The sequence below is a fragment of the Hyaena hyaena genome, unplaced genomic scaffold (genome assembly GCF_003009895.1).
Source record: "Hyaena hyaena isolate Hyena2069 unplaced genomic scaffold, ASM300989v1 scaffold_179, whole genome shotgun sequence".
Taxonomy (NCBI): domain Eukaryota; kingdom Metazoa; phylum Chordata; class Mammalia; order Carnivora; family Hyaenidae; genus Hyaena; species Hyaena hyaena.
The window spans coordinates 1,465,178-1,483,738 of record NW_024080812.1 but is presented as its reverse complement, the minus strand read 5'-3'; the positions used below and the strand labels follow the sequence as shown (position 1 = coordinate 1,483,738).

General features: G+C 42.9%; 1 protein-coding gene across 1 annotated transcript in view; it reads left to right on the top strand.

The window, feature by feature from the left end:
* The window catches only part of RAD51B (RAD51 paralog B), a 568,552-nt gene that overhangs the window by 383,940 nt on the left and 166,051 nt on the right, over positions 1–18,561 (top strand). The gene's annotated exons all lie outside the window — the stretch shown is intronic.

The following is an 18,561-nucleotide window of genomic DNA, read 5'->3' as shown; positions in this document are numbered from 1 at the left end:
GAAGGAGCAGAGAGAGGGAGATAGAGAATCTGAAGCAGGCTCCACAGTGTCACCACAGAGCCTGATGTGGGGCTCGATCCCATGAATGGTGAGATCATGATCTGAGCCAAAGCTGGACGCTTAACTGACTGAGCCACCCAGGCACCCCTAGAAAGTGTAGTTTTAGCAATTTCTCTGAGCCTTGGTTTTATCATATTAATGAGGATGATAACAACTTTTCTATATACCTCAGAAGGTTCCTATACAAATCCAAAGAGATAATAGATAAGCATTAGGTGTTTAGAATTTGATAGATCATGGGGCGCCTGGGTAGCTCAGTCAGTTAAGCGCCCAACTTCGGCTCAGGTCATGATCTCATGGTTCATGGGTTCGAGCCCCGCACTGGGCTCTGTGCTGATAGCTAGCTCAGAGCCTGGAGTCTGTTTCAGATTCTTTGTCTCCCTCTCTCTCTGACTCTCCCCTGCTTATGCTGTCTCTCTCTCTCTCTCAGAAATAAATAAAACATTAAAAAAAAGAATTTGATCATCATTTGGCAAATATTAATTTTAATCAAAAGGAAGGCATTCCAAGATAGGAGCCATTTCACAGAGGAGTTTCATGCCAGAGATTCTTTGCTGCCCTGGACAGACCCTGAAGGAGAGTCCCCTCCATAGTTACAAAGGAAGTTATCTTTGAAATAATTGACTCATGAACGCAAAAGTCAGTCTCCTGTCTCTCCATCTGATATATCTGAGTTAACATCAGATTAATCACATATATCACTGTGGGTATGAATATGATATAATAAAAATGTTCACAGTGACCGCTGTTGACACAGTGCTTTATCATAACAAATCAAACAATTTATTCCATGTTCAAGATCCTACTGTCCTGACTCTGAGCTACTTCAGTTTTACAGTTCCCATTTTACAAGCTAAAACCAAATTTTTCAGATGTCACATAATACACCAGAGACTTCCATGTGGCCTATCAGCTACTGTTATAAATCACTGTTGTTTTAAACAAGTCAATTAAATGCCATGTTTATTGAAAATTGTTTTGAGTGGAGAGCAGAGACTAATGTATAAAACAAATCCTCTGATCGAGCTAACATTTTTCTATAGTCAGCAAGAAGAAAATTGCATTCCCTGCTAGTCAGAAAAACCAGGCCAATTTTATCTTCCCTCTCTGGGAGATACTTTAGATACTCTATAGACCTACCTGACATATTCAGGTCATGCGTATTTTTCTTGGATGAGAAATGTTAGAATTCATATATATGTGCCCATGTGCATGTGTGCGTGCACATACACATACCCCAAGCTGACATTTGTCTCTGTGTATGCATACATGTCATGTGTAAATTGCGCATTTTCAAAAAAGACAAACGATCACCAGCTGGTCACTCTCACTTCCTCCCATGTACATTTTGGAGCTTCCCCATAGGGAAGTGAAACTGATGGTGGGTTGGAAGAGATTGAATTTGCTGAAGTGGATTCAGCCAAGTGGCTGTTTATGGATGACCTTTGTCTTCTTGGGGGTAATAGCAGGCAGAATGTCTGATCCCATCCCATTACAAGTAGAATCATAAACCGCTGGCTTTGTGAGTTCATTAGCCTAAGATGGTGATGAATGAGGAATCCAAAGGCCTGGGTTTGAGCTCTACCTCCAAATATCTACATATGTGTGGAGACAGCTCTGTCTGCCACTACAGAGAATTTCCCTCTTCACTCTTAGCTTCCCTATGAGACTCTCAAATCCTCAATGACACACTGCATCTGTAATTTACACAATATTCACTTTGTCATCTTTTTCTGTTCCTACTCTGCATTCGGTAGAGATGTAATAAGTACTTGCTGATGGACACAGTGGGACCATATCCTGCTTCGGATGAACTGGAATTCTGTTTCAAAGTGTTTCCAGCTAGAGGGGTGCTTGGGTGGCTTAGTCGGTTAAGCGTCTGACTTTCGCTTAGGTCATGATCTCGTGGTTTGTGGGTTCGAGCCCCGCGTCGGGCTCTGTGCTGACTGCCAGCTCAGAGCCTGGAGCCGGTTTCAGAGACTGTGACTCCCTCTCTCTCTCTGACCCTCCCCTGCTCACGCTGTCTCTCTCTCTCTCCTAGAAATAAATAAAAACATTAAAAAAAAAAGTGTTTCCAGCTAGAAATATTCTTCTTCCATGCCATCGCTACTGATAAGATTCAGCAGAAGTGGTGTGATCAGATACCTTCTTCCCTTGGGTCTCACCCTCTGATCACCCAGAAAATGGGGCCGTGAGCACACTCCCCAGCTCCAGTCTAGACCCTTCCTGGGTAGTCTTTTACTGCGCTGTGTTTCTGGGGCCTTGTGTTTCAGTGTCTACACTGCTCCCAACTCTTAGCAGTCTGGAGAAGTAGAGCTTTAGTGGATATTCCCTCCCTTTCTTCCTCTCTTTCTTTATCTCTCCCTTACTTCCTATTTCTCTCTCTGCCCCTTTCTCTCTGTCTGACCTTCCCTCTCTCTCTCCTCCTGTTTTCACTACCCTTCTTTCTTTATCCCTTTCTTTTGCCAAGAGGGACTGAACTCTCATGAATATGTTTTTAAATTTTTTAAGTATTTATATGAGAGAGGGAGAGAGAGTCTGCTAGCAGAAGAGGGGCAGAGAGATGGAGACAGAATCTGAAGCAGGCTCCAGGATCCAAGGTGTCAGCAAGAGCCCAACATGGGGCTTGAACCCACAAGCCGTGAGATCATGACCTGAGCCGAAGTCAGACACTCAACTGCTCAATCCACTGAGCCACCCAAATGCCCCTAAACTCTCATGAGTATTTTAAGTGGGTTTCACAGAACACAAAATCTGTACCTTCACAAGGGGAACCATCTGTTGGAGTTTTAATTCTTCAGAATAAGCAGATTTTAAAACAACCAGACCACATCAGTCTCCTACTTGAGGATCGCCAGGGGTCTCCCACCACGCTTAGAACCAAACCCATAGCGTTTGTGCTGGGCCTCCAAAGGCTCAGCCTGGCCCACCTCTCTGACCCCTCTCCTCACTCACTAACCTCTAGCCAGGCTGGTCTTTGGGGTTTTAAAGTTTGTTTCTCTCTCAAGACCTTAAAACTCAACTCTTCTGCCTCAGTGTGTGCCCTGAACTCTGTGTTACCCTAGAGTTGTCTCTCAGATCTCAGCCCAGATGTCCTCTGTCAGACAGGACTTCCCTGACCACCCTATCAGTAGCCCCACACACAATATTTTATTTCCTCATGTTACTCATCATAATCTGAAATTGGCTGCTTCATCTCCTGGTTTCCTTGTATATTGTTGGACTCTGAGTAGTGTGTACACTACTCCACAGGGCACACACAGGCTTTATTTGTCCTGTTCTTTGTTATTCCGGAACTTAGAAGAGTGCCTGTCACCCAGTGGCTGCTCAGTAAACATAACGTGTGGACTCTCTGAGGGATGGAATCTGACACTATTTACCTCCCTCAGCTTTTCCTTCTCTCTGTCTCTTTTTCTCATTTATTTTGCAGAACCTGCAGCATGAAATACAGGGTGACTTAATGCTAGACCACAGGCCTTCGGTCAGAACCCTGGCTTTACCTGTTCAGTTGATCCAAAGCTGAGGGAGAGGCCAAGATGGCAGAACAGCATGGAAAGGGTTTCTTTTGTTGTTGTTGTTTTGTTTCGTTTTGTTTTGGCGTCACTTGATCCAAAGCTTCTGGTCTCGCACAACTGCCAGTTTGAAACAGCTACTATAGAACCACTCTCTTTTCCTGTTGGTCAATAAGTAAATCAAAACTACAAAGAGATTTCAAATAATCTGTAATACTTTCCTAACATTCACTCTGCTAATACCTTTCAACCTTAGCTTCCATTACTGAATGGCTTCTTCAGTTCCTTTACCCTGTGAGATGCCTTGGGATCTACCCCAAAATGAGAGAGGCCCTGTCAGATCTATATATTGCTGAGCCTTCAGATATGGCCAGGGAAATGTGCTTGTGAAGAGGAAGAGGAAGATGGTTCACCCAGGAACCATTTATAGAGGAGGCCAAGTACCAAGATTGAGTGCCTAGCTTTAGCCATTTCTTATCAGAAAGTCCGGACTAGAAGGATGAGTTCTCAGGATTTTCCTGAGAGAGGAATTCTATTTTTATTTGGATTTTGAGAGATTATCTCTGTAACTTCCCACAGTCAGAGGCTGAACTCCTGGATGACCCTGCCAGTATAATGAGCAGGACGGCCTGGGCCTTGTATACTCATGGAAAGTGCAACATAGCTTGCCTTGTTGGTTTTTCTGGAGATATCACGTTTGGGTTACAGGGGTTCAGCCAGTCTTTGGCTGTCACACAGAGCAGTTTTATGGGAATAGTTGCATAATGCTAACATCTGTAGACTGAGAGCTTGACTGCTGGGAAAGACCATGTATCTTGGGAGCTAATTCTTGGTAAATAAAATTTTCAGCACTTCCCCCGACCCTTGCCTGGGCACAGGCACCCACCTTCCCATTTCTGTCTGTAATGGTGGATGAGCCATGTGCATCTTTTCTTATCACCTTGGCAGTATACATTTTTGGCAAGTTCAGGGGCAAAGCCACTTTTCTGCTTTCTTGGTATTTCCACATGAGATAGAATATTAAAGGATTGGAGAATTTCTCTTTCAAGATTTCTGGTGAGGAGATACAGACTGATAGCCACATGCCTGCTGTCCTCAGTTTCAAGTCTATAGTCCCATTTCTCCTTTTCCATGAAGCCTCTCTTGCCCACTCTGTTTAAAATTGCAACCTGTGCCCACACATTATACCAAATCCCCTTACTCTAATTTGTTTCCCGTAGAAAGTATCATTTTTTGACATACTATGTAACTTACCACTTCTTATATTGATTTCCTGCCTTCCACTGGTAGAATACAGACTCCACAGGGCAACGATTTCTTGCTCTTTTATTCGCATTGTGTGCCTGAGTGCCTGGAACAGTGCTCGGTGCACAATTAAGCCTTTGGTAAATATTCCTTGAATAAATGAGCCAAAGTCCCAGTGAAAGGAGAACCAATATAGTGTAGTGATAAAGAACTTGGGCTTTGGAGGCAAATGATCCTGGATTTAATTCCCAGCTTTGCCACTTAGCAGCTGTGTACCTTTAGAAAGTGAATTAACCTCAGGGCACCTGGGTGGCTCAGTTGGTTGAGCGTCCAACTTCGGCTCGGGTCATGATCTCACGGTTTGTGAGTTCAAGCCCCGTGTCAGGCTCAGAGCCTGAAGCCTACTTCAGATTATGTGTCTCCCTCTCTCTCTCTGTACCTCCCCTACTCACACTCTGTGTCTCTCTATCAAAGATAAATGTTAAAAAAATGTTTTTCATTTATGAAAGCAAATTAACCTCTCTGAGCCTCAGTTTTCTCATCTGTAAAATAGGGATTATAGCATTGATCTTCCTGTATAGCATGATGACCAGGAGGCAAGACTTTGCATCCCAGTAGATCTAGAATCTGGTCTTCACCATCAAGTTCTGGCTCTCCATTACCTTTTGCTGTGTTTGTGAACTCTGTAAACTCACTTTCTTTACCTATAAAATGGGTATAATACTATGGCCTGACTAATAGGACAGTGGTCAGGATTAAAGAGGGGTAATCTACGAGTAGGGCTTAGCAGACTGACCAGCTCATAGTAAGGGATCCATTAACTTGAATATTTTGAGAACAGTGATGATAATTTTGAAGTTAGCCTCATTGCTCATACAGAGCAACTGCTCAATAAGTAGGACTTTTGAAAAAAGAACAATATTAGGACTTTAGGAACCTCCTAAATTAATGTCAGCATTTTTCTTGAATTCTCTCTTTTCCAGGGGAGGTAAAGTAAATACCTGTTATTCCTGTGAGATATTTATTTGAACTTGAAAATGGAATAATGAACACTTTTTATGTGACATATTCCTTCCTTTGTTCCATAATGAGATAGTTCCGTTATGATTTCAGGGGTTATTTTTGAGTTTTGGAAGACTGAGTTACCATAGGGGCTCTGCCCTACCAGGTGATCATTGGGAAGACTTTATGTAACTTGGGTGTTTAGTCAGCTTGTTCAGAGCTAATGAAATTGGCTCTAGAAGCTGTGGTTTGGGGATATTGTGATATCTCAGGGTTTCCATTGGCTACCACTTCCTTCTGTAAGAGATGTCTCTCCCCTCTTCTGCTCATTTGCTATGTGAGTCTCGGGAAGACACTTCACCTCAACCAGAGCCTCTAACTGAATGGCCCAGGTGTGAATCCATGCTCTGTTTTGCTGTGCCCTGGTCAAGTTCTTCAACTTCACTGTACTTATCTCTACCTTTGTAAATAGGTAGGTAGGTAGGTACACAGACAGATAGACAGACAGAAATAAATAAAAAAAGAATTGTCCTACACTATAGGGTAGTGAGGGTATTGTGAGGATCGAATGAGCTATTACATGTAAAGAATACTTTAAAAGTACTCAGTGATGTTTATTATGTCATTTACTAAAAAAATAAAATAATCTGGTACTATAATATTTTAAGTTTATGAACACTTTCGATATTTTGAAAGCTTCTGTCTGTAGTGTCCTGTGGGGTCCTGAAAGCACATGGTGAAGAATATCATTGCTTGAAAAGAGCCACCAGGTGTCCATTGCGTCTTCCTAGAGGTGATCAAATGCAGTTGCCTCTCAATTATTTCATGTAAGGAGGGAAATGATAGGGACCAACAGGGTTGTTGTGAGGGTACTCAGGGGAAGGGTACTTGTGGGGAAGACCCTGAGGTCGGGGCAGCCCCCTGGGAGGAAGCTGCTAGCCCAGTCAGGAAGGTCTCATGATGTGGATTTTATTTTTTTTTATTTATTTTTTTTTAATGTTTTATTTATCTCTAGGAGAGAGAGAGAGAGACAGCGTGAGCAGGGGAGGGTCAGAGAGAGAGGGAGTCACAGACTGGAACAGGCTCCAGGCTCTGAGCTGGCAGTCAGCACAGAGCCCGACGCGGGGCTCGAACCCATGAACCACGAGATCATGCCCTAAGCGAAAGTCGGCCGCTTAACTGACTAAGCCACCCAGGCGCCCCTCATGACGTGGATTTTAACTGGTGATCTGGCTTGGGCCAAATTTCAGCCTAGAGCTTATCACGTTCAGGTGGACCTGACTCTCTTCATGGTCCCAAAACTTCCAGGCCAGAGTGAGCTATAAATTGTTAATTTGAAAGTAATAAAGAAAGCTGTTCTATGCACTGGATACTCATGCTGGTCTAACTAGCACATTTCCCTTTCAAATCAAGTTAATGTGAAAACAAATTATTGGAAGGTTACTTGGTTAAGTATGGAGTCGATAATAAGGGATGATAATAAGTGATTTGAATGTTGACAGTTGGGTGTTAGCCTGCTGCCTCTGTGTCCACAGCCCAGATCTACCTGCCAGGTGGTCCTTGTGCTCACCTGAGTCACACAGGGTCCCCTGGCAGCCCTAGTTGGGTTTTTAAATCCACACGGGCATCATTTGCCTCTTTGCATATTCTTTATTTTAGTTTTTTGGCTAACTTCCTCCTCACATGCTTCTGGTGCATTTTTTTTAATTTAAATTTTATTTTTCATCAAAGTAAAACATGTATATTGTTTTATAAATCTAATAATACTTTATAAATCTAAAAAACAAAAAAACCCCAGCATTTCCCTGCCCCCAGTGCTTCTCCCCTTTGATTCTTACTCTCTGGGAGCAACCATTTTCAAACTGCTAAGTAGTTGATTCTGCTAGTTACCCCCTATTTCTTTTTTTTTTTTTTAATGTTTTATTGTATTTTTGAGAGAGAGAGAGAGACACAGAATCCGAAGCAGGTTCCAGGCTCTGAGCAGTCCGCACAGAGCCCAACATGGGGCTCAAATTGATGCGCTGCGAGAAGGTGACCTGAGCTGAAGTCAGATGCTTTAACCGAATGAGCCACCCAGGCACCCCTACCTCCCTACTTCTAAATGATATACTTGAATTGGTATTTGTTGATGTTTTTACTGTAGGTGATTCTATGGAAGATGACGATCGAGTCCCCATTCTCCCTTTCAATTTTACTTTTCCCTTCTTTCCAGTATGGTCTTAATATTTATTTAGTTAAAACCATATTTAGCATTTATGTTATTGTGCCAATGTAAGTATTCATGGAGAACTACAAAATGTACCTTGGTTATGTTACTTCCTTTCTTTCTCCTTCCTTCATCCCTCCCTCCCTCTCTCCCTCCTTTCCTCCCTTCCTTCCTTGTGTTTTTTAATTTCCCTTTGGGACATACTTCTCCACCCATTGTCCATCTTTAAATTAATAAGGGCATTTGAAACCATAACTGCCATACCTTCACCACACCTAGCAAAATTAACAAGTCATTAATATTATTCAATACTTGGCCTCTATTCAAATTTCCCTGATTGCCTCAAAGATGTCCTTTTATAGTTGGTTAATTTGAATAAGGACCTAAATAAAGTCCACAGATTGTATTTGGTTGTTCTATTCCCTAACATTCTTTTATTCTGTAATAGCACCCCCTCCACCCCACTTCTGTTTGTGACGTTGATTTGTTGGAGAAATCGGATGTAGAGTGCCACACAGTCTAGATTTGGTGGATGGTTTCCTCATGGTGTCATTTGAATTGTTCTTCTGTATCCTGTAAATGAGGGGTTATTAGATTAGGGCTTAGATTTTTTTAAGTAGAAATATTCTATAGGTGGTGCTGTTTACTTCTTACTTTCTCATGTCATAAGACAATAATGTCTTGTTGTACCACCTTTAATGGTGATTAGGTTGACTAGTAGGTTCAGATGATGATATCTGATCATCCCTATCAATGTTTCACGTAATCCATTGATGATCATTACCTAGATCCATCATTTTATGGGGTATATATTCTGTCCTTTCATTGCACAATTCAGTTCTGAGCCAGTAAATGCTGATTATCTAGTTCAACTCCAGTTTAACCCCAAGTACTACCAACTTGCTGACTGAATTTACATGAAAGTAATATGCTGGTAGGTTATATTGATTAATGTTTATATGTGAACCTCTAGTTAAGCTTTGCTGTTGACTTAGAAAACAGAAACAGAAAAGTGGAAAGCTTTCTTGTCAGGTTGAAAAGTAACTGGCAGGAAAAAAAATAGATTTTTAAGAAGTGGAACAAATTAGAAAACTCTGCTTTAGTTTCTAATGCCTCCTTTCTCCAGGGTGGGAGAACTCTGCAGTCTAAAGGGGTCTTTTCTGCCTGTGAGGAAATTAGAGGGAAGCTAACAGAATGGACATAGGACACACAGTCATTTGAGGACTTTTTAGTTGCTGTTGTGTTTTAGTTGTTACTCCCCTAGTTGCTAAGAAGTTTTCATAAAGATTTTTCCCTAAACCCTACTGCATACGAATTAGAGCTTTTCCTTTCCTCTGTATCAGGACTGATACTTTTTGATGCATTTTAGCAGAATTTAGTTTCTGAATACAATATGAAACATACACATGTTCATGCACACACTGGTGATTCTCTCAATTGACATTATTATTATTACTACAAGAACTTGTCCTGTAGGAGCCAAGTTCAGTGGCAGGATGGAACTCTGGAGGCATCTTCCGCCTCCTTCCTGCAAGGTCCTAGTGTTTCTTGGTGGGGAGCCTTTTTCCATGCTTCTTAAAGACCTCTTTGGATTAAAAATGAATTCCTGGTGTAAATACCTGGTCTGTTATTGATACAGATTGGTTACCTTTCTAGTGCCTTCCAGTATTCCAGAATTTAAGGGCCTCCTCTAAAATACTCTGTAATTCGAATTCGCTTAATATCAGGGCCTCTTCTGCCATTTATAAAAACCTTCCACATAAATTTCAATGACTAAATTGCACCCTCCTTTCAAGGCCTCAGATCAAATGACATTTTCCCTGGGTCCCCCAGTGAGTAGCCATCTCTTCCCATCTTCTAGACTCCAGTGGCTCCCTCTTTTCATCCTCCTTATGACCAGCATTGTTTGCTCCCTTTCTTTATAGTTTGTTTCCATACTCATGTTACTTCTCTCTTATAACAGAAAAATATCAGTCTTATCTTTGCTTTGTTTTGACCATACCTAGTATGTAATAAGTATTTTATCAGCATTTTAAGTTGTAATAATTGAATAAAATGACTTGAGTAATTTTATTTTGTCAGATATCCAGCTTCTTTTTTTTTTTTTTTTTTAAATGTTTTATTTATTTCTAGGAGAGAGAGAGAGACAGCGTGAGCAAGGGAGGGTCAGAGAGAGAGGGAGTCACAGACTGAAACAGGCTCCAGGCTCTGAGCTGGCAGTCAGCACAGAGCCCGACGCGGGGCTCAAACCCACGAACCGCGAGATCATGACCTAAGCAAACGCCGGACGCTTAACCGACTAAGCCACCCAGGCGCCCCTCAGTTATCCAGCTTCTATTTCAGTTATGCTTCAAATATCTACAGGGGACTCTATCAGTCCGATGTAGAGCTAGATACTCTATTTCAGAAGAGGGAGGGAAAGAATGTGTAGAGGAATTAACATGGAATTTAGAGTCAGAAGACTAGATTCAACACCCACCTCACTCCAGAGTCACTGCTTTAGAGTAGTTGATATGTTACTGGGCGCCCTCCCTGGTGGCATGAAGATCTGTAGCAAAAGTCAGGTAAGACTCAATTTAAGATTTAGTTCATTAGGAAGAGGGAAAGGGAGAAAAGACTGTGGATTTATGAGTAGTGGTTAATGGTTCAGGGATGGAGTCTTGGGCTCTCAAAGCCCTTCAAGGTGGTGCTGGCTGGGGAAAGGAGATCCAGGAGGGATTCCGCTCTATAGCTGTGTTGGGATGGATGGGTGTACAAAACCCATGGGGTGCTCACAACAGAAAGAAGATGGTGGGGGTTGGGAAGGGGAGGCATAAATATACACTTTACTCTTTAACCCCTTGCAGTCTTTCCCCAAACCTACCAGTCCCAGATATAGCTTTCTCTCACTTCTTACTTCCACTGTCTTCTCTTAGTAACTACTTGGCTGAATTAATAAATGGGGACTTCTAATAAACTTCTAATGAACCATAACCAGCGCTTGAATACTTTCACATTAGTAACAGAGGACCACCTTCAGGGAGAGCATAGAGATTCTAACACTACTGAAAGTCATCTCTGTAGAGAGAGGAAATAAAACCAACATCCCAATGCTTTGGGCATCACAACTTTGCAAATGGCTCCTCCTTGTTTCAAAAAGACATTGAAACCCAGCTTTCTCATGGAAGTTATTCCTTTACCGTCAGCCTGCCTCTCTTTGGGAGGTGCACTCTCCTTCAGGATAGAGGAGTGTAAAGAACATGGGATCTGGAATCAGTAGACCTGAGTTTGGGTCCATTTATGTGCCATAGTAAACTTTAGTCTACTCACTTTTCCTCTCTGATGTGGAAAGAGATGTAATACCTTTTCATTAGATGATAAGGAGGCTCAGATGAGATTTTGTATTTGTATATGTACATGTGTGTATATAGCCCCTTCATTTTCCTAAAGCAACATAATGAATGCTTCCCTATTACCAAGTTATTTCAAAAGCTACATCTTGCCATGGGGAAAACTGGAGCCATGTTGTGGTCTAATGGGTCTTCTGCTTACTAGTGTGAGCAGTTTTCTCCACCAATTGGCACCTTGCTTTCCTCTCTTGTGAAATGATCAAGAATATCAGTTGTCCAGAAAAGGAAGTTATCTGAGGGAGACAGTGTGCAAGGTAGACATAGGACTGGTGAGTTACCATGACGCTGTCTCCACTACTACCTATTTCATGTCTTCCAGCAGGATTTATAATACCACAGTAGTTTTCCGGGTGCCATGCTTGAACATGGCATGTCTGGTTGAAAGAAGAGATTTTAGAGTCACATAGATGTGGCTGCTTGCTGCAAGCTATGCAAGTTACAGAATAACTCTATCCCAAAAGGAGAAGAATAATGTCACCTACCACCTAGGGCTGCAATAAGGATGAAAGGAAGCTATATAAATAAGGCGTTGAGAGTACTGTTTGGCACCCACTGGGTACTCAGTAAGTATTAGTTTTCTTCCCCTGGTCTGTGTTTGGCTCTACAGAATTTAACTTCATCAAATCACATTTATTAAAAATTCCAAATAAGGCATGGTACTACGTAGGTGCTTTAATCTTAGGGTGCTAAGGGACTGTCAGGTTGGGATAAAGGGCCAGTTCTGTTTGTTTCACAATTAACAATAGTGGTATCTCATCTCCCTGCCCTGGTCTTGAGCTTGCTGAGTCACTGTTCCAGCCCCTTAGCCCCATGATCTCTGGCTGTGTCCATGGAATACAGCAAAGCCCACAAGAAACCAGCACTAATAAATGGCAGATCATTTTGAGGGATTTTTGTTTGCGTTCCTATGTTTGGTCCCCTGGTGAGATAGGAAACCTTTAATAAGACTTTTCCTAAATGATGCTGCATGTGAAATGTGGATCCCCCCCCCGCCCCCGTTCTCCTAACAAATGACCATTTCATGAGGTTTCCTTTCATTTTTTTCCTTCTTCTTTCCTGCTTCTCAGTACATTCCACAAAGAGCTTATTCCTCTGCTGGTTACTGATTGATGGTTCTACTCTGTGTGCCCTTTAATTTTGCAATAAACCAACAAGGAGTTCAGACCACAAACTTAAAGAGAATTGACTTATTTATTTGACTGGATTCACTGGAGTAGCAGGCAGATTTAGTCATTTCAGTGTGGTCCTGGGGAGGGCAGGAGGAGTCCATGAGCAGGAACGCTGTGCTGTAAATAACCAGACAGAGAAGAGCTTCCTTGTTCTCCCGTTCCAAAGCAGCTGGGCATTCGTTTTGCAGTGGTGATCCCTGTCCAGGCCTGGATGGGAGCAGGAAGTTCTCCACAAGACTCACCCGCAGCTCCAGAATTCTGAATTCAGTAGGACTTCAGATATGCAGAAATGGAAAACCACCACCCATAGGTCCCATGTTCCTTTTTTTTTTTCAAAGGGAATCATGATGATGCCCCTTAAATGACTGCAGGCATGGCTGCAAACCTACCCGGGTCACCAGTCCTTCCAGGCCTAGCCTCTTGGCTAGATGATGTCAAGGACCAAGAAGAAACCTCTGCCCTCAGCCACCTGCATCCCTGCTGGGTTTTCACCATAAGCCCAGGGCCTCCACCACAGTGCACCAGCACTAGTACTTTTCATGAATCAATTACCAAACATGTGAAGAGGCAACTGATTCACCATCGTGTGGTGTAGCCAGTCTGCAAAGAAATGCAAACATCATTTCAAGTGGGAAAGCAAGAACACACTTCTTGAATGGTCACATGGATCCTGAGTAAACTACAGATAGCCCTTTTAGGGTATTTAAAAACATAGATACCATTATCATTTATATTTAAGGATTGCAGCATACCCAGTGCTGTTCTTCGTGAGTTGAAGCAGAGCCGGAGAGATAACTGCCCGAATGGAATTTGTCCCAGCTGTGAGCTCCTCGCCCAGATCCTAGTGTTGTTTGTGGCTCTCCCTCATTTAACCAGCTAGCTGCCTGTTTTTTTTTTCTGCTCTCATGTGGCAACCTTTCTTCTGAAACTCTTGTCATCACATTTTAGCAGAAGTGAAAATATTAGCAGGGAGGTTCACGGCCAAGACAGAAATAGAATCCAGGAGCCTGTGTCTTTTATTTTGCCATACCTGCTGGAGCATGTTTCCTCCCCGCACTGAAGACTCAGTGTTTCCAACTCTCTACCAAACAGCATTCTAACAGCCGGCTGGTTTCTTCTTGCTGCTGAAAGTTTGTCTTGTTCTTAAACACTTTGTACATTTTTCCTTTAATGTGATTTTGCATTAAATAGCATGGCACTTAGTCTGATACCAGAAAATGCCATGTGCTGAAGAAATTGATCAACAAGTGTCCATGAGGCTGTGAGTTTTCATGTCAAGAACGTTTTGTTTGGAAGAATCAGCATACATGAGAGGTCCAGACAGACCTGGTGTGAATCTGGCTCTTCTGTGTGCTAGCTATGGAGTCTCAAAAAATTGCTCAACGTCTCTGAAACTAAGTTTCCTCATGTTCAAAACTAGGATGATAATGTTTGCCTCATTGAGGTGTGAGGACAAAATGAACTAATGTATGTAAAGCACTTGGTACAGGGTTGGATCCAAAGGAAGTAGACATTAGTTCCTCCCTCCTCCCTTCCCACTTTTAGAATGGGGACAGGGAGGTAAAATCATGTGAAATCTCAGAACATTTACACCGTAGGTAGAGAGGTAAGAATAACCTATGTGACACAGAGAAAATATCCTCATACTGAATTACTTGGTACTGATTCTAAAATGGGAGCATTAGAAACTGAGAAATCAGTTAGCTGCAGCTAGCATTGTTGGGAAAGACTTCCTGGAAGAGGTGGGATTTGGAAAGATGGAAGCCTGAAGGACATTTTAGCCTTGGGCACTTGGCCATGGGGATGAGAGCCGGAGTGAGTGAACCACAAGAAACAGTGAGATAGAATGAGGATGTCACAAACCTCAGTGTTCCCACTGGAAAAACTGACGTGGGTAGATTAATAAGTAAAAAGCTAATAGCTGTTAGGCACCTGCTAGGTATTAGGCGCTGTCTTAAGTGCTTTCTGTGCTAACTCATTTATCCTCACAACATGTCCAATTGTCATCTCACTACACCGTTGAAGAAAGTGAGGCACAGAGAGATTAAGTAATCTACCTGAAATGCTACAGCTGGGTGGTCGTGGAGCTGAGACAGACACCCGGGGAGGTCTGACTCCAGAGCCCACCCTTCTAACCTACAACAGCTGCTTCAGCTGCTGCCCAGCTTCCCTCAGGAGGTAGTGAGGATCAACTAAGACCACTCTGTGAACATCCTCTGAAACATATGAAGCGTCAGGGGCATCAGGGTGGCTCAGTCAGTTAAGCTTCACACTCTTGATTTTGGCTTAGGTCGTGATCTCATGGTTCATGGGATGGATCCCCACATCGGGCTCTTCACTGGCAGTGTGGAACCTGCTTGGGATTCTCTCTCTCTCTCTGCCCTTCCTCTGCTTTCTCTATAAATAAGTAAATAAATAAATAAATAAATAAATAAATAAAATTTTTAAAAATTTTAAAAGAAATAAAGTGTCATACACACATAAAATGCTGTCATTATTCTTGTTAATGACATTAGATGAGAGGTCAACCTCAAGATAGGCAATGGAAAAATGAGGAAAGAAAAATTATAGGATAGCACTCTTCTGCAGTTATATTTAGCAGCTTATGTCCCTCACCAGCCCCCCTAGTAACTCAGAGGCCTGACACAACCTTATACTTCCTCTAGGACAGCACTCTGGGGGGCCATTCCCAAGCCACCAGGGTACACATTGGAGATTCTGAAAACCTATTTGTCATCTGGCATTGGGGCTTGTGCCTTGAGTGTGATTTGCCCTTGGCCAGGACATCACTTTATGGGCCTGTAGCACATGATTGGGAGTTGGCTTGTTAGTGACTGTGATCAAAGATCTCCACTCCAAGGGCATTGCCACGGAAGGAGGCCCGTCCTCACTCACTATGTAAATATTTAGCCATTTTAATATATTTGTTCTGGGCCCATTCTTCTTCTGTCTCTCTTATGTTGACTCTGTTTAATTGTAGGTTATTATTGTTTGTGTATGTTGATGTCATTTATTTGAGTATGGATATAAACGGATAGCTTCAGCTCCCAACTCCCTGCCCCCCCTATAAAAAACACACCTTATACAATATTCCTTCTATGAGGATATCCAATAAATAGTTTTTGTTCAAAGGTATATCTGATGAGGGTGCTGTCTTGGATATTTGTTCCTAGGCAGATGTTTTGACCTCCTTTCGAACAGGTTGTGAATGACCTTTGCTCTCAATTTATGCTACAAATTCACTTTGGAGATAGAATAGATCTCCAATACATGAATGCGGTGCACCCAGTTACTGAGTTTGGAGAGCCCTTGGAATGTCATTTGCCTTAGTGGTATAGAAATACAGAAGTCAGATTAGTGTTGGCTTATTCTCCTTTGGAGGCTTCTCAAAGGTGGAGTGAAATCAGAGGCCCCTCTGGACTTCAGCTCCTCCCTACTATAAGCGACTATAAGTATGGCTGGGGCCGGAGAAGGGCAGAGTAGGTGTTTATCAGGTTGGACTCCCCCAAGAGCTGTATTTTCAGACCCCTGGGAGCAAGTGACTCAACAGAACTATTTTCTTGATCTCAAATGAGTCTAAGGAGGGGAAATCAGTCAATAGCAGCCGCCTGTGATGGATTGATCACAAAGCTGTGTCTTTCTAACCCTCCTTGCAAATCAAAGGGAGGGGAATCCCCAGAGCCCAGGCATACACGTGAATAGAAAGCACCATCAAGTAACAAAAACACCTAAAAAGGTCAGCAGAAACTCAGGGGGCTGTTGGAAATTCACCTCCCCTGCCTTTCTGTGGCGCTCAGTGGGCGGTAAGGGAGTGGGCAAGGACAACCAAACCAACCACGCAAAAGCGACTTGGCCACAAGAAATATATGGTACAGTGAAGGCTGGTAGGAAGGTTTCTTCCACATCTGTGAACCTCAGAGTCATCCAGCAATTGGCCTTGTTGGTTTCCAAGCCCCAGCTGGCCAGAGGCCCATTTGATCCCAGGCTAATGACAAAACTGCACACAGTTGGTGAACACACCTTTAGAAGCCTCTGTAACACACTGTTGCAGTTCACCAATGGCACATGTTATTTCCTGCAACAAGCCCAAGATCGCTGACAGGATGTCACCAAGGTTGGGCTGCAGGTGGAAACAGCACACCAGGCTGCTGTTTGTGGCCTCATTACAACTGTCACCCCATTTGAGACCCGGAACCAGCATGTGTTAACCTCAGCCCCACCAGAGCCAGCGGAACAGCATGTCAACAGTGGAACCAGAGCTTTTTACGCCTACACGGCAGCCACCAGCCCAGGGTTTCCATTGCATCCCCTTGCATGTGTACCCCTGGAGTGGAGAAGTAGGCCAAAGAGAAAGCCATCCTCCAGTGCTACAGTTTTCTTGGATGTTTATTTTGACCAAATGGCAGACACAGTTTTACTTCAGTGCATTTCCTCTGAACTCGGTGGTCTAGACGATGAGACAGAAGCAGTATCATTATCAATCTCTGTGTGATTGTGTGTTTGTGCAAAGCTGTGGAGATACATTTCTCATCATCTACATGGTCTCATACTGAGCCAATATCTTCGTCAGGGACTCTCCTACTAAACAGTGTTTCTTGAGCATCGCCTGTGAATTGCACAGTGAACCGTACAACAGAGATTTTCCTCCAGGTCCATCATAAGAGATGTGAATATTTATCAAGATTTGAAAGTATTCTCACCATAAATACAAAATTATTTGAAGTTGTGTCCCTCATTCTTTCTTTTTTTTTTTTTTTTCCTTCTCTCTTCCTCAGCCACTGCCAATTGGTTCTGTATAAAATGGATTTCTTAAGGGTGGATGATGAGAAACAATGACAAGGTGGAATTTTAAGTATAACACTCATCCTAACGCAAATTGAAATGTATAACATTGTAGGGTCACCTGTGTGGCTCAGTTGGTTAAGCGTCTGACTCTGGATTTTGGCTCAGGTCATGATCTTGCAATTCATGAGTCTGAACCTGTAGGGCTCCACACTGATGGCATGGAGCCTACTTGGGATTCTCTTTATTTTGGTCTCTCTCTGCTCCTCCCCTACTTGTGCACACGTGCTCTCTAAATAAATAAATAAAACTTAAAATAAATTTAAGAATGTATAACATTTTTCATAGTAGCCTGCTACCTTTAAAGCCATTATATATTTCTTTTCTTGACATCTTTTATGGCCGCAACACTTTTTAGGTACTGAGAGGTTAGGAGCATTTTCCAGAATTACACAGCAGGCTGGCAACGGAGCCCAAAATAAAAGGCAGGCTGCCTGACTCCCAAAACAGTGTTTTCTTCGAGCCCAATTGAAGTTTGGTCCTTTTGCCACAAATATTTTGAAAGGAAAATCCCCCACAACCTTTTACATCTTCCCAGAAACCAATTGTCATGCAGACCTTCGAACAGGCTGGAATACTAAAACCTTATCAGTTCTTTATTCTAGAACTGACCGTTGATATTCTCCGGGCTGAAGCTAAAGCAAAAAAGGATTATTTTTTCATAATGGAATGATTTATAAGTTTCCAGAGCTTGGCAAAATTAAGCCAGGGAATAGTAAAACCAGATCTGTGACGCTCAAATTCCAGCAGTATTTGGTCTGACTTTTCCTCTCAACAAACACGGGATATCCCTTTTCAATGCTGGAAGCAACAGGAAGGAGTTGGGATGGGGAGCTGTCAGGGGAGAAGCATGAGACTGCGAGTGTGGACCTCTAGGCCTGCTCTGGTGGGCACTTACCCTGTACCTGCACTGCACCCAGAGCCCCCCACCACCCCTCCTGCCCTCCCCCACTTTCCTGCCCCCACCCCGTTTCCCCCTTACTCCCAGCTTCTAGGCAGCAGATGGGGTGGGGTAGACACCGTCATGGTTGGGAAGCAAGAGGAGAGTTTGGTGAAAACCACTCCAGGGCCTTTCTCTCAAGCCTTGGTGATGAAAGGACTCAGTGAACCTTAACAATTTCTCACAGGAAAATTCC